The sequence below is a fragment of the Neopelma chrysocephalum genome, unplaced genomic scaffold, assembly GCF_003984885.1.
Source record: "Neopelma chrysocephalum unplaced genomic scaffold, ASM398488v2 Primary Assembly neopelma1_76, whole genome shotgun sequence".
Classification (NCBI taxonomy): Eukaryota; Metazoa; Chordata; class Aves; order Passeriformes; family Pipridae; genus Neopelma; species Neopelma chrysocephalum.
This window is the reverse complement of record NW_020897737.1, coordinates 6,007,839-6,033,503: the sequence shown is the minus strand read 5'-3', so window position 1 is coordinate 6,033,503 and position 25,665 is coordinate 6,007,839. Positions and strand designations below refer to the sequence as shown.

General features: G+C 36.9%; 1 long non-coding RNA gene across 1 annotated transcript; it reads right to left on the bottom strand.

Moving 5' to 3' along the window:
- Positions 1 to 11,930: 11,930 nt before the first annotated feature.
- On the bottom strand, positions 11,931 to 23,599 carry LOC113970201. Its single transcript, XR_003535075.1, has 3 exons — positions 23,498 to 23,599; positions 18,381 to 18,383; positions 11,931 to 11,941 (listed from the first exon to the last, which is right to left on the bottom strand). It is a non-coding gene; the product is annotated as an uncharacterized LOC113970201 (long non-coding RNA).
- Between the last annotated feature and the right edge of the window lie 2,066 nt (positions 23,600 to 25,665).

Here is a 25,665-nt window from a genome sequence, read left to right as displayed (position 1 = left end):
GGGATCTCTTTGCCCTCTGTAATAATTTTTTTTTTTTTTTGCTTACTCATACTCCTGATTCTGCAATACTGGGGTCACTACAGATCTCTCTCATTGAAGTAAAAGCAGTGAAAGTCACCTGCATTGAGTTTTGGCCTATATAAAAGTGAGACAAAGCAATGTAACATATGTACTGCTAGACAAATTGTAATATACCATTTTTCCCTTCCATATTTTGCTTCCTTTAGGTAACTTATAAGGTTGTTATTTTCCCACTCTCAAGAGGGATTAAATGTGGGGGGCTTTTTAATTATTTTATTTTTGCAATTTAATAACCTAAAGTCCCACATCACCACCTGTTCTCCTTTTATTCATGTAGATAGGAGGGTTCAGTGGGAGAGAAAAGGTATAGACTCCAATACAGGGCATGAAGACCCACCTTCCCCTGCTCTGTCACTTTACAAAGCCACTCCACAAGCACATTCCACATAAACATGATATGTGGAGCTGACACACAGCACAGGTTCCTCAGCTCCCACCCCAGCCCAGTGAGGCACTGCCCGTGTGCCAGTACAATGTCAGGGCACTTATGGTAGTGCATTGAGGTCTGTCAAAGTGAGGAGATTTGTCAGATCAGTTTCATAATGGGAAAAAGACGTAATTTAAATGTTATAAATGGCAAAACTTAACCCTTTGGAAATGCAAGGGGTGGAGAAAAGAATGTAGTAGAAGGGAAAGAAGAAGTTAAATGCTAGTCCCTAGACCCAATTCATAGGCTGGATATCCTTCTAATACTTTATTCATCTGTAGAGCTACTCAGCCAAGTCTAAGTGAAAAATTTACGTGTATGAGGAGGCACTAGATAAAAAAAGGTAAGAATTACCTATGATTGCTCCTTTCAGATACGGCTATAAAGTCTGCTATTTTAAATTTCTTCAAATATCTATGTCATGACTGTAAAAAGATCTAATGGAGTATGAATTCCCTATTTTCATCTTCTGTTTCTGATGCCATCCCTCAGGAAGAGGCACCTTTCCTTTATATTGGTATTCTAAGACAAAAATTTCTATCTGCAATGAGTGCCTTTATAATACTAGCAATGTAATTTTGTCAAATATAACTACATCATGCTGTGAAGTGTTCTGAAAAAATGCAACTTTCACTCTGGATGTTATTTTAAAAGGAGACCCATAAGTGTTAAAGAATGGAGCCTATAGAAAAGAAGAGGTTCTTCATGTCTTCTAAACTTATGTGCATAAAATCCCTGAACATATGGACAACCTTGATTGAGTCCAGAAGAAAAAAAATGTCATGCAGTCATGTTAAATTCATTGAGCTAGAATGAATAAGTACAAGGTAGTAACAGTGTTAGTACATCTCTGCTGCTGTATAAAACAGTTGAACAAAGTTAAGAAACCAGAAACTGTGGGGAGCTCAGTTTATGTAATCCTATGGACATAACTATTGGAAAAGAACAACAGGAATATTTGAAATTACAAAGAAAAAAGGAAAACTTTTTTTTCCTTTTTCTGCTGCTCTAAAGTACTGCAATAAGAAAATTTATATCTTAGCTACCCTTTTTAGAAAATATTAAAGTCAGCACTGGATATGCCCTTTCGACACAGTACAGACTAGGAAGTATTGGACTTAAGACATAGGGGAGATTTAAAATCCTATTTTGTAGGATAACCACTGAATATCAAATAAGTCAAAACCATCTAGAAGTACAAGGTAGGAAAGCAAAACTAAAAAATTTATTTTCTACAATCTGGCCAGTGGATAAAGCACAGATGGAAGCAATCTAAGTATCTCCCTCCTGATCCAAGCACATCAGTTTGGACTTGCCTCTTATTTCTAGTTGAAAGGCCCAGGTACAAAGTAAGAATTTGATCCCTGAAGCTGAAGAATCACTAAGTAGGATGTGATCTTTCTTTATACTCTTCTGTACAATTTCTGAAACACTTATGCCTTTACAGAGCCAGTACAATGGGTCACTGGAGGCCCCAGATGGTACCTTCACCTTCTGCATCAGTGTGAGGACAAAATATTTAATGTATATGTTAATTTTATGTTACTTGAATTTTTGTAATTATATGCTTAAAATAAGGTATGCAGAACATGCTTATATCTTGTCCAATTCAGAAATATCATTAGTATTTTGCACCCAACACCTGGATAAAAGTACAACAGTACCAGCAGTTTTGCTCTTAACTTTGAGTCATGGAATGGCAGTTATTTACTTTACCCTTGCTCGAGCTGAAAGTTGAGATTTCAGCTTCTAGCAGGAAGTTCTGTTTACTGTTATCTTTATTCACTCTGGGTTTTTGCATCAACTGAGATTTATTAGTTCTATTTTGGTCGCACCTGTGTTAATTCTGTCTTTTTCTGTCCTCAGCTAGAAAATAAGGATAAAATAGGTGAAATGAAAAGAGGAACCTAAAAGGAGGAACAAGTCTGAACAATACTAGGTATTGAGAGTAAAAGGAGTAAGTGTGTGAGAGATGGGGGTGGGTGGAAAGGGTCAGAAAAGAGAAAGAAAATCCTACCCTCCAGTGTTCCTCATCAGTGTGTTCTCAGTGCTGCCTTGATAAAGGCCTTTAGTCACTCAACCTATTCCTCAAAGATGTGAAGAAGTAAACAAATTCCTTTCACAATGTCAGCAATATTTTTTTTCTGTTTAAGCATCATTTGGAGAGAGAGACAGAGTAACTGCTCTTATCTTCCTTTCTTTTGTGCTTCATCTGGCAGTTATAGTCTCTTTAACCATGTCTGCAAGCAAAACGTATCACTTTACATTTCTGGAGGGTCTCGTGTCACTGTAATGATGTATGGCATTCTGTTAAAGCCTTCACATTGAACATGTAACTGAAGGCAATCTGAGTTGTATTCCTGGGGTGACTACAAAGATTGAAATACTGAAGATTACTGAAAGCAATGAATCAAAATGACTACAAGCTAGCTCGAGTAGAAGAGACATATGAAAAAAAGTGTACCAGATCATCTACTTTGTACGCTCTGTAGCCATTCACACTATTTCAAAATGGGGCACAGTCATTTCTGTTCAGATACAACATTTAGACAATCTGGCCTACTGAACTCAGTCCATTCAAAAGCAGATACTCACCACTTGCCCAAATAGAGACATTATTATCCAGTTACATGCTAGCAACATCAGGTAACTGTAGATCTATTTGGTGTACATATTTTAGAGTTCCTATACAACGCAGAAAATAAAATATATTGCAGAATGAGCCATTTGATCACATTTGACTCATTATATGTCTGGTTTAGGATGGAATTAACTGGGTTTTAGATACACTTCTTTCTAGCCTCTGATTACTAAAAGATTTAAGAGATTTTTGCACCAGCACTGTCATCAATAATTGACCACATCTGTTGTCACATTGACAAAATTAGCCAATATTCTTGTTAAAAACAAATGATTAATCAAATGTCAGCACAAGGTTTACCAGATTCTTCATAAAAGTTCTACATCCTGAAATACCTCATGTAAATTAGTCAGTGAGTACTTTTAAAGAAAAAGCACTTTTACATAAGCTGGATCAACTCAAATCTTAAAGCAGAGTTGCAAGAGAACGTTAACATTTACCAGAAAAAGAGTATGTAAATTCAGCTATGTTTAGAAATGCGGAATTTCTGAGGAAAAAATTTTCCTCCCTGAAGAAAATAGTGCTTATTAATATTGCCTTTTTTTAATTAAGTATTCAGGTTAAATAAGAGTTTATATTTCACTTTTTGACAAAGAAGTGTTAAGGACACAAAAGAGCCTCAGATACCAGGCATTTAGCAACCTGAAGAATTGTGGACTGTTTAGCATGATTCTCAGTTTTCTTTGACAAAGTAAAGCCTGTAGCTCTGCATATGATTGTAATTATAGGAGTTTGTTTTGTGTTTCTTAGGAGTACTAGATCTGAAACTAGTGCAGGAAAAATTCCTTTCCTTTTTTGTTTCCTTGTTGGTTTAGAAAAGGCAAGAGAAATGGCCAGTTTCTTTATGCTAGTTTGTGCCTGAATCATAGAACTGTAGAATCTTTTAGGTTGGAAAAGACCTCTAAGGTTATTGTGTTTAACCATAAGCCCAGCACTTCCAAGTCCACTAAACCATGTCCCTAAGTTCCACATCTACATGTAGCATAGCTAGTAACATTTCATTAGTCTAAGGAGGCACAGTTTTGTAGGTCCTCTGATTAATATCCTTAAGGACCTAGTCCTTGAATTTTTGCAGGAGATTTAAATAACCTCACAACTTGTCTGTTTTCCTAAAGCCCAGCCACCTTGGGCAGTACCTGTTGGTGTGTAAGCAGTCAGCACTGCTTCCAAAGAAAAAATTCATTACTACTTGTATCATCTTCCCAGCAGTTGTGACTCAGTAGCAGGTTATCAGCTTACTGCTTCCTCCTCACCCATAAGAAGAAAAGAGGAACAATTTTCTACAGGCATTTCAAACTCAGCCATTTACAGCAGCTTAGCAAGTCAGTATTTCACACTGGCAACTGTCTTCTCAGCTTCAGCATTTAGATTCAGGATAAAAATTGACTTGTTCTCGCTGTTCAAAACTTCTCAAAAGCCATAATAGGTCCAAGATAATAATTTGCTATAATAGGTGAGTACTGGACCAACATTAGAAAAGTTTCTCTTATGTCATGAATCCTCTCTGAAAACTAGTTCAAGGGTATGCTTGGGAATACTCTGAACTCTTACAATCCCTTAGGGCAAGAGGAACAGGGTGTAGTGTATGGCTGTCATAGACTTCTGCCACACAGTTGTGCTCATAAAGATTGGTCTTAGGTTGACAGAAGGAAGTTCTGTCTTAAATGTGTTCTGATGTGTCCCAGGTGTTCAATGCCACAGCGAGTTCTCTCTCCCACTACACATCTGTCTTCCCAGGTGGCCGTCACCATTCCTAAAGATCATCTTTAACGAGAGAACAGACAAAAGCTGGGGTCTGATTGTGTAGGCAGTTTGTTATCTATAGGTTATGAAAAACAGTTCTTTACTCCAGGAAGTACAAACTCCTACTCTAGCCAGGAAACTCTAAGTATGAATATGCGTGTGGTTACTCAGAGGTTCATAGCATTTATGGGAGATGTAATGATCAGGAATATCAGTGATGAGACAGCAAAGTCAATAAATCATAAGTGATCTTTCCTTTTCTTTTTCCACCCACTGTATTTAGCCTTTGCAGATGTACCCAGGTTACCTTTTACTCATAGAAGTAAGCAGTTTCGACCACCATGATATTCTGTAGGCTTAATTGTTACATATATGTAAGAATAGGAAATTATAGGGAGTTGAGAAATTTTGTTGAGCATAATTTATTTGACTAAGCCACACATCAAGGAAAAAATAACAGCGGTGTTTCACCAGAAGTGGTTTCCCAGGAAAGAAATAAATGTTCCTTCCTAATCTGGAAGGAGAAGGAGGTGTTCTGGGAGGTAGCAATTGGATTATGGTGCATAAATGCTGCCAGGATATCAGTTGCCCTGCCTCAGTCTATTTATGGTCTACATACTCATGCCCAGTCAAGCACTACTTTATATTCTTATGTGAGTAAGGACCCAGGTTTGAGAAATCACACAATGGTTATATGTAAACAGAATACAAATGCAGCCTCAATGAATAGAGCACATTGGCTGTTGTGCTCCTGAAACACAGGGTACACATTATGCTTCTGCAGAGTAAAATGAAATACAATTTTATTTTCTAAGGGAGATGTAGTGAAGATCAGAGCAAGTTAAACAGTGCATGCTGTGAGTCTCTACAGAGGAAAAATGGTGTCAAAAACCCTAGCCAGAGGTTAATTGATAATCAGTTTAATTATTCATTTGTTATTAATGATTACTAATGAGAAACATTAGAATAATCAATGTTCCAGCCCAGTTCTTTTCCAGATGTCATGTTAATTGCAACTGAAGATAGCAGTAGCTTAGCAAAATGCAGAAACAATTAGCATGATTGACTCAAAGCCACCTCACGCCTCTCTGGAGCATTGTTCTAGCAGCACTACAGAGCAATATAAAATTCTCTGAGTTTGCAGAGTGGGAAAAGTGCATTCCTAATAGCCTTTGATATAACCCTGGTTTGTCTCATAAAGGGTAAAAATTACAGTAAGTCTGACACAAGCAAATACATTTTCTCAGAGAGATTACAATCACAGGCTAATAAGCAAGGAGCTACAAAATAACCTACAGTGAATAAAATGCTAACACCAGTAGTGTTAATGCCCAATTGAAATTAAAATCTACTCTTTCCCCAGGGAAAAGTTCATTGAGTTTTAATATTCCCAATGAAATTTCACTTTTAAATTATGCTTTATGACCTGAAACAATAATAAACCACTTAAGTGCCATGCTGTTATTCAAAATATGCAAAGTAGATTCTTACACCACAGGTATTGTAAAATGCTGAGGAGACAAATTTTATTCTATATAGAGATACGATTTCATTCTGTAGTTGAAACAGGAGCTTCCATCTGGTTTAGATGGATAAGCTGCAGGAGAGGATGAAGCCAGAGGAGGATGTGTACACCAAATACAACATCTTTCCATCACATAACGCAGTTGTGTCTATCTCTCCACACCCAATCCTCAGCTGCAAGCAGGAAACTAGAACTTCTGTCTTCACATCAGGGAATCCAGGTGGCTCTGCTCTAAGCCTAGACTTGCTCCTATCGTTCAGTGGTTCAGGGAAGTAGGCTTTAGGAGCAGAGAGTCCAGAGTAGTACTGCTATCACTCATCAAAGAAAGAATTGGAAACAGCACAAGTAACACAAGTCCATACACATCTGAGCAGGGTTCCTGAAAGTTAAGCAAACATTGAGCCTGCCAATGAATGTGGCCAAGCTGCCTATCAGTTTTTTAATCAGCCATGATCAATGGGGTACCATAGAAACTGGTGTCATCAGATCATAATCTCAGATAACTGAGATGCATGTAGAAAAACCCCATTCTTTAATTGACTCTGACACTGCAAATAGGATTTATTTTTTGATTCTTACTGGGAAAGTTAGTTAAAAGCACACCTGCCTTGATGATCAGTGTGTGCAATCCTGTACATGAACCCCAATTCCTAATTATGGAATTCTGTCTGACAATTAAAAATCAGCAGTGATCCTGCCTGCTTTATTTGATTAGCATGCGGCAGGGGAAAGAAGTTTCCTCAGTGAAGGCTGGCTTGTACCTGAGGGATCCAGGCTGGGCCCCTGGCATGCTCTCACAGGACTAAAGGATTAGGGTAACATGACCTGCACTGAGGCTGGAAGGAATGAAGGACATTAATCAAAGGGAAGATTCTACTACAAACTTGCATTTTTGTGATGTCCTAGGTACCTGCTGACCTAAGGAGAAGTTTATTCCTTAAGATTTAAGATTATAATGACTTATTTAGCTAGGCAGAGTTAAGGTTTGTTAGTGCATTACCCATTTATCAAACACTGCTCTGCTGCTTTCAGCACAGGAACACAGGAAATGCAGCAGTAGTCTAGAAAAAAAAAGATTCTGACAGCTCTTTCTCTGTGAGATTTCTGACTTTTGTAGTTGTGACGTGTAGTCAAAAGTCCTGGGCTTTGGTACAAACCGCCCTAAAATTCATGTGGCTGAGCTGCTAAAGACAGTAGAGGGGCAGGAGTTTACAAGAGTTTCATTGTGAGCACAAAAAGCAGTATTTTGGTTGTTTCTTTTTTCATATATATGTATGTATATATATGCAGTTTGTTGTGCTAGAACTGATATCTGCAATATCTAGGGATTGCTTTTTATAGTCAGTCAGGATATCTGCAATGTGAGATACACACATTCTTTGATTTTAAAATAACAAAATAAAATTGGTGAGTGGAGTCTTGAAATAATGGAGAAGCTGTTCTTCAAGCACTAAGAGAACTCCCTTCAGACATTTCACTCTGCTCCAGAGAATAGAGAAGCACTCATCTAAGAAATAAAATAAAACAAAACAAGTTTATTTTTGACTCTGGCTTTTCTTCCATGATACATCTTCTTCTGGCATCTTCTGTACAGGTTCACTTTATGTAAAGAGTTTCTCTTTTCCCCCTTGCTGATGTTTCTTGTTGATTTTTTTTTTGCCTTTTTTTTTTGCCTTTTTTTTTTAAACTGGAAATTTGTGTAAATCTGTTCATTCCCTCCTTTGCACCATACTGGCTTTCACCTGAGAATCTGCACACTTAGCAAGAACACTGATTATCACTTTGATGGATTTTGTTTGGTCATATAATTATCAAAGTTTCATTTGTTTAGGCAAACAATTTGAAATAGTTTAACAGTGTTCCGATTGTTGCATATAGATTACAGCATTAAAAATTTACCAAACACTTCCTTGGGGAAATCATTAATAATATTAACTTTTGAGCCTTTTAGTAAGTACTGGAAAAGGAAAAAGGTAGCTAATAGTAGTGTTTTCTTCATTTTAAGAGCATTTTTACAGCCAATTTAGTATAAAAAGATATCATAGTAAATTCATTTATGGTTGTTTTTAAGTTTACGTCCTGTCTGTGTGTTTCAAACACACAGACTAGAGTAAATTACCATGGTTAGCTTTTGTTTTTACTTTAGTATTTTGAGGGATAGTTCAGTTTTGGAGCATAAATCAGAAATTATAGGTATTCATATGCCAATTTGGGAAGTCACCAAAACCATTCAAATGTAGATTAGTCAATTTTTTTTAATGTACGAGTACCTATTTTAAACGAAAATTAATATAGTCCCAGAAATAGCCTAATTTGGAAAGGATTTTTGACAACTTTATGCATTATGAACGTGTTGGATTTCACCATCAGTGTACCTCTCAGTCTGTTAATGAGTCATTACTGTTTTAGCAGAAAATCTATGTCACTTTAAAGCAAAGGAAGAGGTCATGATTTGGCCAACACAGCATCTCCTTAATTTTCCATGGGATTTTGCCATAAGCAAGAAGACAAAATAAGTAAAGGAGAGGTTATTGGCTATTGAAGAAATAAATACAGATAATGAGAGCTAATTCATTTGTGATTTTGTACCAAACTGTTGGCCATAATAGCACTTGTTCTGTTTAATCTGCTATGTATTTGTATTACATCAGGTCTTGGAGGCTTTGGTGAAGATGCAGCTTCCATGACATCAAGCACAGTACATTTGGATGAGTAGCACAGTGCTTACACAAGACAGGAACTGCACTCCTGGTTTTATGCAGGGTTACTAAATTATTAGATTACTTTAAGAGACACCCCTGTCTGGGTACAGCCATGGAAGTCAGTCCAGCTGTGCGTATGCTGCCTGCAGGGGAGTCAAATGTGCACCAGGTCCCCTCTTGCTGTCCCAGACCTCCTCTGCTGCCCTTTCCAGGCTCACTGCGGGTTAGCACCAAAGTGAGAGCCAACACACAGGCACAGAGGATAGCCAGGGACTTCAGGCTGAAGTACAAGCTCAAGCCTACAGCTAACGTGAAAACACAGCTCTAACAAGCCTGAATTCAGGCTTTCTAACTGTACATTCCTAGGGTGTAAGCATAAAATTATTTATTTTTCCTCATATCTCTGCATGTAAGAAACATTGTGGTATAAAATTAATTTATGATACATGACCTAAAATGAGTTAACTTTGTTATTCTGGGATCCTTCCACGTGATTAAAATGGATTTAGTTTCAAGAAGAGCAAGAAGCTCACACCATATACATTTTAAATCATAATAAATGTGGAGTAATACTACATGTACTGAAATGTCAAGGCACAGCAGGCAGAGAGTCAGTCTGTGTTGAACCTTATTGGCTCTGCCAGGTTCTGCTATAGAACAATACTCTGCAACTGTAAGGGCTTTTTTCAGTTTTAATGCAAATAAGATGATACAATGTCAGAGAAGCAAAACAGTTGTCTTTCTTTTCTCCTGGGCCTAATTATAACAGCAGGTGAAACAAAATAAGGGACTCAGGTCTAATTTGGTAAGTGACAACTGCCTACCTACACAACTGTTTTATTTATGAGGGGTTGCATTTGGAAAGAAATCCCAATATAAAAAACAAGTAAATTTGTGAGCAACAGAAAAAGTAATTGTGTATACAGTGGTTTTTTATGTGTGAATAGGAAACTGATACTTGTTTTGATATTGATTTTTCTCTAAGCAGCATGTTGTTATTTACAGCAGTGGTTGTATTTTTCTCAGATATTCAGTGCTGCATGATTTTTGCATGAATTCTGAGATGAGTCAACTGCCAAATATCACTCTAAAAAGCTGTTGTCTCATAATGAATCAACAGGCTTTGAAGTAATTAAATTCCTCATTGCTTAGTTTAATATAAGCTATTTTAGAATGTAATAAAACATACTTTGGAAGTGAGACTTATCAGGTCCCATTATAACAGCATTTAGCTTCTTCAGTCACCAGTAAGGCACAACTGTCAGTCCAATAAGATTTATAACCATGCACGTTTGGTTTGCTTGGCAAGTAAGAGCTAGTAAGGTCTATTCTGCATTCCAGACATTTGTAATTGTAACTTATAACTCAAATTTGGTTTTACTCAACAGACTAGATGCTTCTTATCATTATTCACTACTTTCCTGTTCTGCCACAGCTCTGCAGGCTTTCAGACAGTTAACGTCTCACAAGTGTGGCCATGGTGTAAACACGTACAAAGAGAAAGTCCATTCCCAAAAGAGCTCTTGCTCTACATATAGACATTCATAAGCACTCTGTTTATGACAGAGATAACACTTGAATGTCAAATGATGACAGAGACAAGGCTGGCCCGGTCAACTCACTGGGGAATGACAGAGAGAGGCTGCATCTTTCTCCTTATGGTGGTGCTGCTTACACCAGACTGCATAACTTGTATGACACCTCTTTATTCTCTTGGGACAACACCATGTACAGAATGACAGCTTGAATGGTTAAGAAGTTTTGTGCTGTGGGAAAGTACTATTAATTTTTAACCTACAGTTTGCAATGTATTTACTGTAGAGAAAAGAAGGTCAAAGAATAGTGCCTTATTCTGGGACCAAAGAGTGCTGAATTTTGTGATAACTCTTAGCTATGTGAAAAAAATCGTTCCACAGTCCTGCACCATGGTAATAGAAGGTGAAAAATTCTTGGCCAGATTATTCGTATTGGAGCTTTGAGGACTTTTAGGTACCTTCAGATTTGTCCATGAGCGCTACACAAGCACGGACAGATTTTGATCTGAATTCAATATTCTCTGTGCAGTCAGTTTTGACATGTTCTTAGCCACCACCACCGAAAAGATCTGCTCTCACAGCCTGTAATTGCTACAATCTCCTGCACATCTAAGCACTCATGACTTGGTAGGACATATCAGTGCAGTCTGCTAAATGAGTCACCAGCCAGAAACAGTACGTCTGTCTGCTGGCCGTGTGCTTACCAGCTCTCAAACCCAGGCCAGCTGACCAGGTTACCTACAGACAGAAAACATGACAAAGACAAAAATGTGAATGGATATTTGCAGGTCTCCACATCCAGTAGCCATTGGTGCTCCTTCCCTGGCAAAATGAGTATTATAAGGTTGAGACTGTAAATTCCAGTGCAGTATGTAGGATGTTCTGAACTCACCTACGCACAGATATATCAGTCTCTGTGAGCACTGGGATGCTACAGATTCATAGGTGTTTACCAAATAGATCCATTTCATGGGTCTGATCTTTTGAAATCTCTTAATGTCAATGTACAGGATCTTAGAAAATCTGAAGACAGTGAGACAGGAAGTTTTGGCCCTACTGATGATACATGGACTGTAACAAAACCAATAAAGGATGTTTTGTATTGAGTCTAGGAAGGCATCAGTGAAGTCCTGTATTAATCTTTCTTCAGTGGTGAAAGCTGAAATAAGCAGAAAGAACTGTTAGCTCCAAATTTCATAAATCCATTGCTCTATGACACACTAATGCTTTAATTTGCCGTACCTCTAACATGGCTTATTGTTTGCAGACAGATGAATGAAGCCTTGGCTACCTTCTGTCATGAGTCTGAAGTCTGCAATATGCCATGCAGGTCTGAAGGGGATGAATTACACCAGCTCACAGACACAGAGTCATCCATCCATCCATGTCTTGACCATTACAAGCTAGGGAGTGATGTAATCAAATGGTGTCACATAATGCCTAATTTTACATTGATTTTACACTGATTGTGTCACAGACTTTACACTGAGCATATTCAACTTTACTGCAAGTCACTTTTCTATTTCCACCCCATAATTGGGTAAGAGTCTGATGCTGCATGCAATCTGATATCTAGTTTTTTGTATCTGCCCACCTGCTTCCTTAAACGAATCCACCTTGTTCAAACTGTGATGGATTAAATATTGGATTGTGTCACAGGATACAGTGAGTGAGAGAAAAAATGTGTGGGGTGCACAAAAGAGGCATGTTGAATGTATTCTCTGTCATGAATTTTGATTTAGGAATCAGAGACTATGAGACTATTTGCATAGCTAATTTTAATTCTATAGTACAAGATAAACAATAACTTAGGAAGTCTAATTTTGCAGTCAACAGCTAAGGCTTTTACCTTCATGACTGGAATTAATGAAGATCTCATCTTTACTCTGCTGAGCATGTGAGTCGTTTCCTGATTCCTCTGGGTAATTTTTTTTTTAAAAACTGTTTATTTTAAGAAAACTACAGCAGTACAGAAGGCAAACTCATTTGCTGCCACAGTCTTGGGGTGGATAGTGCAAAGCTTTAGCATAGATCAATAGTTTAACATTCTGTGAGTTAACAAACAACTGAAGCACAGCCATGGACATATGGAAATATTACCATTTATTTAAACTAATAAAGTAATAATTAAAAGTGTAATTATGTAAGTAGTCTCCTAAGATCCCTGTTTATTTTTTTTAAAGAATAGCAAACAGCCTGCAGCATGTGAAGAAGGCACTAGGGATTTGTGTAATCAAGGATGTTTAGTTCATTATTTCTTTGTGAATAATTATTTTATTTTTCCAATAGCTCTAAATCTGTTTTTTTACTTTGCAGGCAGTTTTGCAAGTACAACTCTGAGGTGTTTATAATGAATGTGATATTTCCTGTCAATATTAGGTTTTTATCAAAAGCAAACAAGCATATAAACAATAAGACATTATATTAAATGGCTAAACTGTACCATTACATTTTTAATTAGAAATGTCATAATGATAAAAATCCAAAAAAAATAGATGTTCTGTCCTGATTTCCAGAAAGCCGGGGTTTCAAAAGAATTAGAGAGCTATATGTGAGAAAATTTAAAATTTAATATCTGAGCTATGAATCACGAAAGGGAAAAAAGTGAATAATGCTCCATGAATTACACTTCTTTTTGGTAGAAGATATAATTTGGGACTTTTAAAGGTTTTAAACTTTAAAAATTGTTGATGGCTATCACATTAATGGTATTAATTATAGATTTTAAGCTACTCCCTTGTCCTGAAAAATATTAGGAATTAACTTTCCCAGAACAATTGTCCATTAGTCAAAATCTCTATACCTATTTATTTTATATTATATTATCATTTTAAAAACACCATACAGAGCTATGTCATATAGTCTACATCATGAGCTGCTTTAAACACGCAAGCCGACACAGTCCTTGGAATTACAGGTATATGCAAAATAAAAATTTGCTATTATAGCTGTGATTTAGAACCACCCTCAATAATTTTGTACAGTTTCACTTTTTCTTATTTTTTTCTGAGTCAGTATGTTATTAGTCTCTTTGGTTTGCACAGCATAGCATACTGAATTCAACAACTTCATTTTACAGCTTACAGTTCTCTATGTTCTGTGGAGAGCTAAGGGAAATAATTTTGTAGATCTAGGAAGAGTGATTAGTTATAAGATTACTTATATACAGAAAGTATGTAAGTAATCTCATACCTACCATTCTCTACTTCCAAAATCAAAATGACTAAAATTTATTTTAAAATTTAAAAAAACAAAACAAACAAACAAACAGAAAAAGTCAAAATCAAAACACACAAAGGAAAAACCCATTACTTTTTGTGACTAAGCATTCTGACTACAGGTGAAATTTCTGGGAGAAGAGAAACCCATAGGAAGTCTATGGCACATATGTAGAAGTTTGAAAAGTTGATGCTGGGATAAATAAAACTTGACACAAACTTTGTACAACCTTGCAAAGCCTCTTTCTTTCTCCAAATCAATTTATTTCACAGGCATTAGAAATGGGTACTTTTCCAAAGCTGATTTAATTTAAACCTTTTACTTTCTGTTATTTCTTTTTATATATTCTGCTCTCTGTCCTTACACTACCTGTGATTCTTTTCAGAATATTTACCTCACTAGAGCTCTGTCACTGAAGTTATACATGTTCCACAGGGTATGAGCCCTCCAGGGGCAGTCAGTCCTTCCTTTCTATGTATTTTTGCTAAACTGTTCTATAAAATAGTGTAGATATCAATACAAGACAAAATTACTGTTATTTATGACCACTGCTTGTTTCTGATGCCATGAGCAATATACTGTTTCCCTAGCATCAGATACAAAGCAGTAAAATTTTAAAGACCTGAAATTTTAACCCAGATCTTCTAATAATTAAATTGTGCTCAAAAATTTCTCTAAGTGCACCTTGAATGCATAATTTAATGGATGGATCAAAAGATAGCAATGACTCTGGTCAAAACAGTTTCAGTCATTCTTAGATTTTGACCATATCATGGTAGATTCAATGACACAAAACTTACAGACTGATATTAGACTTAGATACATATTTTGCATTTTTTTCTAAACATTTCTTACCTCACATATTCACATATATGAATCCACACATATTCACATATTCAATATCAGAGTCACCTTCTGTAAGGTACATTTCTATTTCATGAGAAATGTTCCTGCCTTTAGTTTACTCTTTGCTTCCAAAATCTGAACCAACACTGAGATTCAACAGACCTTCGATTCTAAGATATGCACTTGTGTTGTTAGGAAATGTTTTATTTAGAGAAACACATACACAGACCAAAAAAACCCCATTTCTTTTCAGCTAAAACTACAGCTGTAGAATAGAAACAAGGCAGTTTGTCTTTAGTCCTGTATAAGCATAACTGCTACTGATTTTTCCAATTTACATATCATTCCCCATTCTACTTTATGTTTTCATTTTGAAATGCAGTACTTCAGGCAAACAGTACAGTCTGCAGCACTAAAGTTTCTGGGATACCAAAGGCACATTTCAAAGTGGTTCTTTTCATTTTCTTCATTTGACCCTACATTGATCAGAAAAGCAAAGGATTTTGTGGAATGAAGGAAAAGCTGCAAGCCAGAATGAAAGCACTTTTAAAGAATAGGATTTTCTTTGTATTGTCATATTTAATTAATTGCATTTCCACAGATAGAGGAGGAAAAATCCAATTTCAGCAGACTTAATTTTGGCATCTGCATTATTGTAGTTCTTGAGAAAGCTCTGTGAAGACTGAAACAACAAAACTACTGATAAAATCCATATGCTCATCCTCAAGCACACAGCATTTTAATCCTAGACCTACTCCCTTCCCGTCAGCCTTTGTGAACTCTTGATTATGAAAATATCAAAAAAATCCCACAATTCAGAAGTTACAGGGAAAAAATGTTTATAGTAGACCTTATGTTTAAGCTTATGGTATAATTAACTTTTAGATGTGGTTTTTCCTCGGGCCTTTATTATGCCAGACTATCTAAGCATTCAAGTTTTGACAGGTGAAAGGATGCATATATCAAATTTAATTTTTTAATGGCCAGTCTTCGTGAACAAAGATTTTTGGGAAAGGTCTTTTACCTTTCCAGCCTGCGCAATGGATTTTTTAGGTGAGACACAGCATGTGCTGAACTGAGCCCACCCTTTAATCCTAAGGTTCATCTGCCGGGGCCAAGCAAGCTTGGACAATGGCAGTGAGGTCCTCAGGACGTAGGTTTGTTTAGAGTGACCTTCTCATAGATGGATGGCCTCACAGGGCTAACGAGCTCCATCTGCCCAGGGGACTGGGATTCAAACCTGGGTCACAGCAGTGAGAGTCCCGCATGCTAACCACTAGGCCACCAGGAGTCCCATATATCAAATAAAAAAAAAAAAAATAAAAAAAAAATAAAAAAAAAGACTGACGGGGAGCAGAGATTAAAAATCCAAAATTTTACCCAAGTTTCTTTGACAAATGCTGGGTCCTTTGTGGCTGGTGGGTTTGAGGGTTTTTTTGTTTGCTTGTTGGGGGGGTGGGGTGGTTGTATGTTTGTTTTTTAAAATGGCTTGATTTCCTGATTTGGAAAGGGAATTCACTCTCTTTTCAATTAACTGCTTCTGTGCAAACACTGTTTGCTTTTTTAGATATATTTTCAAGTGTTCCTTCGTAAGCTAAACAGCTCTAAGATACAAAAATTTTCACTCAGAGAAGCAAGGGAAAAAAATTAAAAACACCACTGAAGAAAATCTGATAAGCATTAGAGCGTGTTTATGATTCTTTTTTCTTTGCTGTACAGAATTAACTGAACAGATCCAAAGTGTAATAGAGATTTTGGTTTATCATGTATCTCCCAGTTAGGTGCACTGAAGGAAATCCCACATTACCCTTTCAAATTAATAAGTTTAAGTTAAGAACTAGAAAGGAACGTAATAGCCAACAAAAATTCAGATGTAAGAAGCAAAGTTTTGTTGCCTCTCTCTGATACCTATCATTCCATCATTCTTCTTTTACATATCTTTTCTGTCGCGACGAGGGAAGAAAGTGACGCTCAATATGAGAATCAGCAAGCTTGAATTTATTATTTAAATAAGTCAACTTTTCTACAATTTAGTTTGTTTTGGGTACATGCTTACAACAAGGTGATTGGATAGCTCAGTCTGTACACACGTCTCATGTCTCCAGTTCATTGGACCTGATGTTCTGTCCACGCGGCCTGACATCATACTTGGCATGTAGAGGCCTTCATAATTAGGGGCTTTCTGAAATTTGCAGGTGTACCTTTATCTCTAGTTTCTCAAGGCTTTCTTACTATAAACATACTATATTCTCAAACCTTATAACTAGACACACAGCTAACAAGTATAAACATTGCATATTTTCACACAGTCTATAAGCATAAACATTACAGCTTACAGCTTCTAGTCATGTCAAGCAAGGCCTACAGAAATGCACTAGAAATTGTTCACCCAATTTGAATCCTGCCACACTTTTCCTTTTCCCTAATCACTGAAAATTTTTCTCCACCCTTCCACTTGCTCATATCAACCTTTTATTTTATCTTTCTGACATGAGACACAAATAGAAAGACTTCTCAAAAAATAGATTCATTCTTCCTCCATCTCAACATATCAACTGCAGAGAAATATAATCAGAAATTAAAGCCTTCATTTTTTTAATATTTCATGTTGACACTGTATTTTTAACTTGACATGAAACTGCACAATTTTTTCAAAGTCTAAGATATATGATGTACCAAAGTTTAAGGATGTAACATAGTCCTTTCATCAATCAAATGATTGCACTCTTACGGCTGCCATAACCCAGCAAATGCCTTCAGCACATACACTACTGAAGCAGACTATGCTGGCACAAACAGATTTAGACCAAGAAAAAAATCAAAAGCTTTGTTTTGCTTTGAAAAAATAATTATCTTCATTTAAGATTTGTCCAATATCAGAGTTACCTACGTAAGCTTTTAAACAGGTGCACACAAGCCTCAAGATAGTCAGGGCACATAGAAACTGAATCAGACACATCTTACTGTCCAGATATCACCTATTAAAGCTGGATGGGCACAACTCCATGCAAGTCAGGATCATATCTTTCCCTCAAATTCCAATGGTGAAAGATGTTACTAATCTGTCATACCTTTCTAGGTCTGCAAAAGAAATTATCTCGTAAGTCACAAATATGAAGAAAGCGGAGAGAAGAATGACAGCTCAACCTCAGCTCTCTCACAGCATTGAAAGTTTGCTATCTCGGCTGGATTCACATGTATTTTTGCTCTTGCTATATACAGCATGACACCAAAACAATCCATGAAACATGTGATGACAGTACTTACTTTACGCAATCCACAATGGGCCCTTCTCCCCTCAAGATAGCAGTTGAAAACATTATAAATGAAAAGTTGCCTGAACGCTGGCTTTTGTATTTCACTACAGAATTTTCTGTACAATGGGAAGAGATCAGAGGGGAAAGAGACATGTTAGAAAGTTACAGCTGCAGCCTGCAGCAAATATTGCTAATTTTTATAGTGATTTTTTTCTGTGTTTCAGAAGACATGGAGCTGAGGTTACAGGAAATCAATAGTTCTCTTGAGAATCAGAATGTATGAGAAAAAGATCTTACTTGGTAAAACTATTTTGTTCATTACTTCTATTTTTTCTAGAGTAATAGCAATGTGCATTGATACGTTTATTCTAGTTCATATCAGATCCCCTATTGCAGCAGAGAACAGCCTCATTTAGAGCTATAGCACATCCTTAGAAAAGAAAATCTCACTTTTGATCAGCAGTGGGTAATTTCAGGAGACCTATTGCCTCTAAAACAACAATCATTTAAGGATGTTTTCACTGTTGTGATTACAATGTATGTCAAAAGTTTTGTGTTTTCTCCTTCTTTTTACAATATTATAAGTCAGTAAAGGTTGAGCCAAAAACCAAACAAATATCTTCCCTAGGAAGCTTCTGGTATAGCCCTGCACAGTCTGAGTACCAAGCTGCAACTCACTCACCAGTAAAGTAGAGATGTCTGAGGAAAATCGTGAAATAATTCATCAAAACAAAATATTCTGTTAAACAAAGAATATTGGATTGTCGCAGCTTGCCATGGTTTTTTTTTATCTTTCATCTGCTTATGCTACAGACCTGTTGGTCTTCCTGGCTCAATATACTCTGTGGTTGCAAACACAAACTCAGCATCACCTTGCTGCCAGAAGGCACCCACCTGAACAAGAGTTCCCCAACCCACTGCCCAACCCCCACGTTTAACACAATGACATTTTCAGAACAATACAACCAAATGCATCGGTCATAGGAAGATCATGCCTTTCTTTCTTTCACAAGGATTTCTCCTGATGAGTAACAACATTTTCACTGTTTATAATAAATTTCAGCTTTTCAGTACACAGTATATTAAATATGTAATTCATTTGGTAAATTACAAGTTCTTTTACTCAATCATACCTATTATTAAAAAATTAATCATTTTTAAGCTGTATTCACTGAACATTTACTTTCCAATTTCCTTCAAGTTACAATCATCCTATGCTTTGGCTGTTCTGAATCCCACTGATCAAAACAGAGAAAATTCAAACATTCCTCAATTGTCTACCGACTCATTCCTTTCTGGCAATGGAACATGCAAAGAAAAGAGGGACTTTGCAATGATAAATGCTTATGTCAGTGACTTTGAACTAAAGGAGTCCCCAGCACCTGGGAAACCTCATAGAGAAAATTTGCCAGCACTTCTTTTTCCAGCCTACCAAGAAACCTCTAGTTTAGCAGTGCCTGCTGGTCACTGTTGCAGAATCCCACAATCAAAGGGAAAAAATTGTAAAGGCTATATTTAGAAAAAGCTGAATAAAATTTAAAATATCTAAATCGCGTCTTCTCTTCAAAATTGCAAACTATACAGCATCATTTACCTCCTTTTAAGTAAATGGTTCGTGATACATTGTCATTAAGTGTTTACCAGGAAGTAAGGTCAGACCCATTAAAGGATTTACTTGCAAAAACTGGAGGCTAAACATAAATCAGTGACAGCTCTGCCTGTGCTTCAAACTAGCTTTGACCCAGAGCTCACTGGGACGTTGCAGCGTCTCATTGTGCTCACAGTATTAAGCTTTGCCTCTCCAGTGGTCATATTATCACAGGCACAATCCTGTATCATCACATGACCTTGTCGCTGCTGGGCCTAACCTGGTTCGTGCCATTGTCATATAGAATATAAGTGAGGGCTCTCAACAGCTGCCTGTCTGCCTTCAACCCTTTGCAGCTTTCTCTGAAGCTGACCCTCACACCTGAAGTGATTTAACAAAGATTGCATAATAACCTAATTTGCATGGAAACAGAGAAACCATTTTCATTCCCTTGGTTTAGTCATCAGACACTTTCCCTAAAGTTTCTGATTCAGCAAAAGATAAATCTGAATGTACAAAATACAGTTGCCAAGCAGATCATGGGACTTGTCCATCTGACCATCAACTTCCATAACTATTTCATGATTATCTGTTTGTTATATATACTTCTCTGGTATTGTTTTGAAGTGAAATGAAGTATACAACAGTTATTAAAATATAACCTTTGGATTTTCCACTAAAAACATCAGGAAGTGTGGATGCAGGATTATGGCCTCAGTGATGCAGAACTGTCTTCTGCTTTAAATGGTTTCTTACAGGTGTTTAATAACATTAAGCTTCTTATCAATTTCCCATTACTGCCTCTTCAGCAGTTAAAGCAGTGAGATTAACTGTCCCTCCTGAGCACTTGTAGTAATACATGACTGTGACTTTATGACAACGTGTTCTGTGAGTGGGATGTGGTTTGAGCACAGCAGAGCCGTACTCTGGTATGTCTTAATAGAGTTCTGGGCCCTCAGTAGGTCACTGAAGGCACAGTGGGCTGAAAGTTCTGCTGACAGCCAGTAATACCTTTGCTTGAACTTCAACTTTTGTTGGTCTCTTTCTTTTTCAAAACTAACTGTCTAAGTAACTTCTGTCTTCAGGAAATTGTCTGTCCTTTTTCTTAAATCCTGAGAGAGATCAGAGCATAGAAAAATATCCTTGACAATTCCTTGGAGTTTTTGTGTCTGTTCTTCATTCCCTAATCTATTTCTAAAATACAAGATTTTTGTATTCTCTGCTGCTTGCAGAAATATCCTGACTTTCTCCAGAGATATTACGTGAGCAGAGGTAACACATCTTCTCAAGCTTTCATTTTTATCAGTGGGAAGCTGAGGAGTGCAGCTGAGAAGGTTAAGGTTCATCTAGCTACTCAGCCTCAACAAATGGGGGACCAGGATCCCTGAGCACACCATAGAGTTTCATCTTCCACATTTTCATTAAAATCCTAAAAAATACAGTGGTGAATGCAAGACTTGAGGTTAAAAAAATCAAAGCAGTATTTATATTAAGTATCAGATTTACAGCATCTGCATGAAAATTTCAATCATAAGTTATCACAGCTGTAAAAATGGAATTACTAAGAAGATAACTTTGACATGGTTCTTGTAAATAAGGAATCAACAACAAAGTGGAAATTAGCACTAGTATCTTGGAGGAAGGATTCACCCTTTACTGAGTAAATATTAACTGCCCAAGAGATTACTGGGCAAAAGCAGTATTGTTTACAAAGAATTAAGGAATATGACTACAAAACAAGTTGAGAAAACACATGAGAAATCATTCTCTTGAATCTGAAATGAGGTAGACCTTATCAAGAAAATGGTATTCAGTTTTAGTCAGTGAGTTTTAAAATAGGTTGGGAAAGTAGGAGTATGTAGTAATCTTAGTGGAAAATGGAATTTAAAAAAATGTCTAAAATGAGGAAATTTGCATGTGATATATAGATACTACACATAGCATTCTTCTGAAAACTTGATTTATTGAGATATTTTTCTAATTTAGAAAAAAAATTTTTTCCTCTGGAGATTATGAAAAATAATCTGATCAATATTAAAGATTTTTGGGATTAAATATATGCATTAAACTTGCTCATCTGCAACAGCAATAGCATTATTACTAAATATTGTAGACATTGGGGTTTTAAAAGAGTAAGGAGAACAATGGGAAGAGAAGAGAGACAATTATGAGAGGAAAAAAATCACAAGCAGGATAGTAAAAAAAAATTAAAACATACTTTAAAGACCATCTATTCCTATGCTTTTTCTTCCATCATTTTTAAAAATAACAGAAAATTAAAATCAGAAATTAGGTGGATTTGAGAGCCATTTTCACACAGAAGAAATCATCTGTGTTATAGAACAATGCGTGGATGAAAACCAAATTAATCCTTTTCCAATAAAAAACTTGATTACCACTAGTAGGGTGATCTCTCAAATAATTCAGAATACATATCTGAAGGGCATGGTATATTTTAAGGTCACAGGGAAAAAAAACCACCACACAACTCAGAAACAGTACTCAAGGGAAGGGAAAAGGCAAGAGGGTAATGGAGGGGAAGACACAAGCAAGTGTGAAAAGGAAGAAAGGGTAAGAAAAGCAAGAAGAATCAAAGGAGCAGAGAAAGGACATTTACACGGAATAGGGATCTGTTGATAAAGCCTAAAAGAAGGTGATAGAAAGTGTGAACTCTGTGGAAAGAAGTTGACACAGCTGACCTGCTGAACAGCATGTGATCAGTAGCAAAATTTTAGATGCTATATTTATCCTGTCATGCATCAAATGGCACATCAGGCAAAATATCTTTATCTCCATTTGTTCTCCTGAAGGAGTGTCAATTTTTTTTCCAGAAGACTGATAATCCCAAATCTACATGTCCTCAAGCAAAAGCATAAACCTGAAGCAAGAATGAACCCTACCTTTTAAAGAAAGGTCTTTTTTTAAAAAAGAGGTATGCCAGTATTTGTATGCATAATGTGTCAAGTGTCTCCTTTAGGTATTTCTTTAGAAACAAGTGTGTGTGACCAACTACTTTACAGATTTTTAATCAACAAGATATTTAGGGTGAGATGGATACCTACTCAGACATGATTTAAAGTTCTCTCAGATTAATTTTAACACCACATCTGAATCTCAAGCAAGACATTGCTGAGTGTCCCAAGGATAGGAGAATTTCTTTTTCACAGGCAATGAGTCAGAACAGTGGGGTAGTCCTATTGAACAGGGTTTAAGTTGTATCAAGTTACATGTCATGTTTGAGATCATCCTTTGAGTTCTGAAGTAAACTACACATCACTAATGAAGCTTTATTGGATGATTTGGAAGTAATATCATGTTTGCAGAGTTTCCAGAGTCAAATGATGTCAAAACTAAACATGAACAGTTCTATCAGCAGCTGTATTTTCCTCTATGTTGCTAGTCTCCCATTGCATGATCCTGCTATCAATGGCACAAAGAGCAGCCTGTTCTTCAGTGTTTGGTAGTGCTAGTTGGTACAATTTCCTATTGAAACGGGAGTCAGGCCTAAAAGAGTTAACTGAGATATCTTGGCCTGCTAAGAAACCCCAATACCTGTTTTGCTAGAAGAACATTTTAGGCGCACTGGTTAATATCGTGTTCTGTTTTGCTCACTAGACCAAAAGCCTTATTATAGAAAGAATAGGAGTAGCACACACATGGTAATAAATTAGGTAAACTAGACATTTCAACAAGATATAGAAGGCCTGAAGCCAGGATTTTGAAAGCTTGAAGAATTCGGGTCACCTAATAAAGAAAATTGAAGAGGTCAAATCTGGCGACCACCAGAGGAATGAAGGTTTGAGGAGAAGACCTCAAGCATGCCTGGAAAGACTCCACCCAGAGATTAGCCTACATATTAATATGTAAAATAAATGATGTAACCATGTCTCTAAAATGTATAAAATGGCTTAGTTTTGCACTTTCAAGTCAAACAAGTTTGTCTAGCGCGAGCTGGCTTGTTCCCAAGGTTGAATAAAACAAATACCTTGCTGCTTAGAGATACAAAAGTCTCCGAGTGGTTTTTCAGACCAGATTTTTTGGCATCACTATCAAGAATGCAGAAGGGATGGAAACGCGGTATGATCCTTCTCTTCTTTCCTCCTTACAAGCAGTAGCACCTCACACTAAGCAAAATTCCCAATGAGGAAGAGAAAACATTCATGTGATGTCAGCAGGTGTCTGTGAATCTGAAGACAAGAGTGGTTGAGGGAAGAGGTTGTTCTGTGTGCCTGATACCCTTGGAGCAAAAGCCCAGCTGATTTTAAATTCAAAAAATATTACACAAATCACAGATGTAACCTTTGCCTAGACTGTTTAGCAGAGACATAAACCCACTTGACCTCAAATAACACAGCTGCCTGGCTATTGCCTGGCCAACAAACATCCCCTGTTTACAGACCCTCTCTTTGACTTCTCTTTCCTTGACACCAGCCCACCCCCACCAAGCAGGACTTCTCCCTCAGCTCTGCAAAGGAGAGCAGAGTTAAGGTCAAGATAGATGTGAAAGTTTCTTTTCTTTGTAGCTTTTCCTCTTACTGGCATGCCTCCTAGTATCTCCCAGCTCAAGGTTACCTCAGGTGGCTGAACGACAGTCTGCTGGTTAGAGAGAGTCTAAGGAGATGTATTTCCCCTTAAAGAGCAACTTTCAAGTAAAAACCTTTGCAAACACTCTCAGATATGTTATTCATTTGTTTGCAGTTCTTAGATTTCCAGTCTGTCCCGTATCTCTCATACTGAGAAACTTCCTAAAGGGTAATGGAAACGGGAGGCAACACAAAATCTGAGCGAGTATGTAACAGTGCTGTTACAGGAGCAGTCAAACTCTCTTCTTCCCTTACCCCACTGGGACTGTATGAAAGCAGTCTTCATTAAATTCTGAAATAGCTCTGGATGTTCACAATGACCTTTTTGTCTTTTAAAAAAGGTCATTCTAATTTCTGCTAGTACTAGTCAATTGAGATGTGAATGCTGTGCCTTAGGCTGAACCCACTGTAATAATTTCAAGAGGGGCACTAAGCAGTCATCACCTTGTAACAACACCTGGCCATTCTCACTGTGAGCCTGTATGCAAGTTTTCAAGACATGTTTGAGAGATAAGGCACTGCATGCCATTATCTTTTTCCCAAATGCTGAAATTCTGCACAGCTAATGCATAGCAACACTAAATTTTTATATCAGAACCAGAGATTTACTGGTCATGTTTTAAGCAACGTGAAAGGAGGTTGGAGCAAGGTGAGGGTCAGTCTCTTCTCCAAGGCAACCAGCAGTAGGACAAGACGGCACAGTCTTAAGCTGTGCCAGGGGAGGTTTAGGTTAGACATGAGAAAGAAATTCTTTACAGAGAGACTGATCAGACATTGGAGTGGACTGCCCAGGAAGGTGGTGGATTCACCGTCTCTGGAGGTATTTAAGAAGAGACTGGATGAGGCACTTAGTGCCATGGTCTAGTTGACAGGGTTGTGTTGGGTCATGAGTTGGACTTGATGATCTCAGAGGTCTTTTCCAACCTGATTGATTCTGTGATTCTGTGATTCACTTTGCTAGTGTGTTTATCTTCAGTTTTATGATTTATTTTTTTTTACTTATGCTGTGGCATTATAAGAAAGGTAGCATTATCTATTGCCTATAAGAAGATGTTATCTCTGTCTTATTTAAATAAGCTATGTTAACAGCTGACAGGGTTCAAAATGAACAAACCTTAAATGTATCTCTTTATTGTTGCATTAATATCCTAGGCTCTTATTTATTTTCAAAACTAAAACCTTGTCTAGTTCATTTTCAGATTAATTATTTTTGCTGATCCTATAAGAATTCAGGCTCTATTGAATTCAAGAGAGACATATGACTTCAACAAGTTTACATTTCCAGTTTACATTTAAAATTAAGCCAATACTTGAGAATCAAATAAAAAAAAATAATGTGGGTTGAAGCCAGTTACTCACACACATAACTGCAGCACTAAAAATACACTACAGGTGCCTTCCACCTCTGGAGATACCAAAAATCAATAAGCAGAATTATATTGTTTGGTGGTTTTTTACTGTAAAATTCTCTACTCAGCAGTGGTTCTGCTTCTGGTTTTCTGCACAAACACCTCAGCT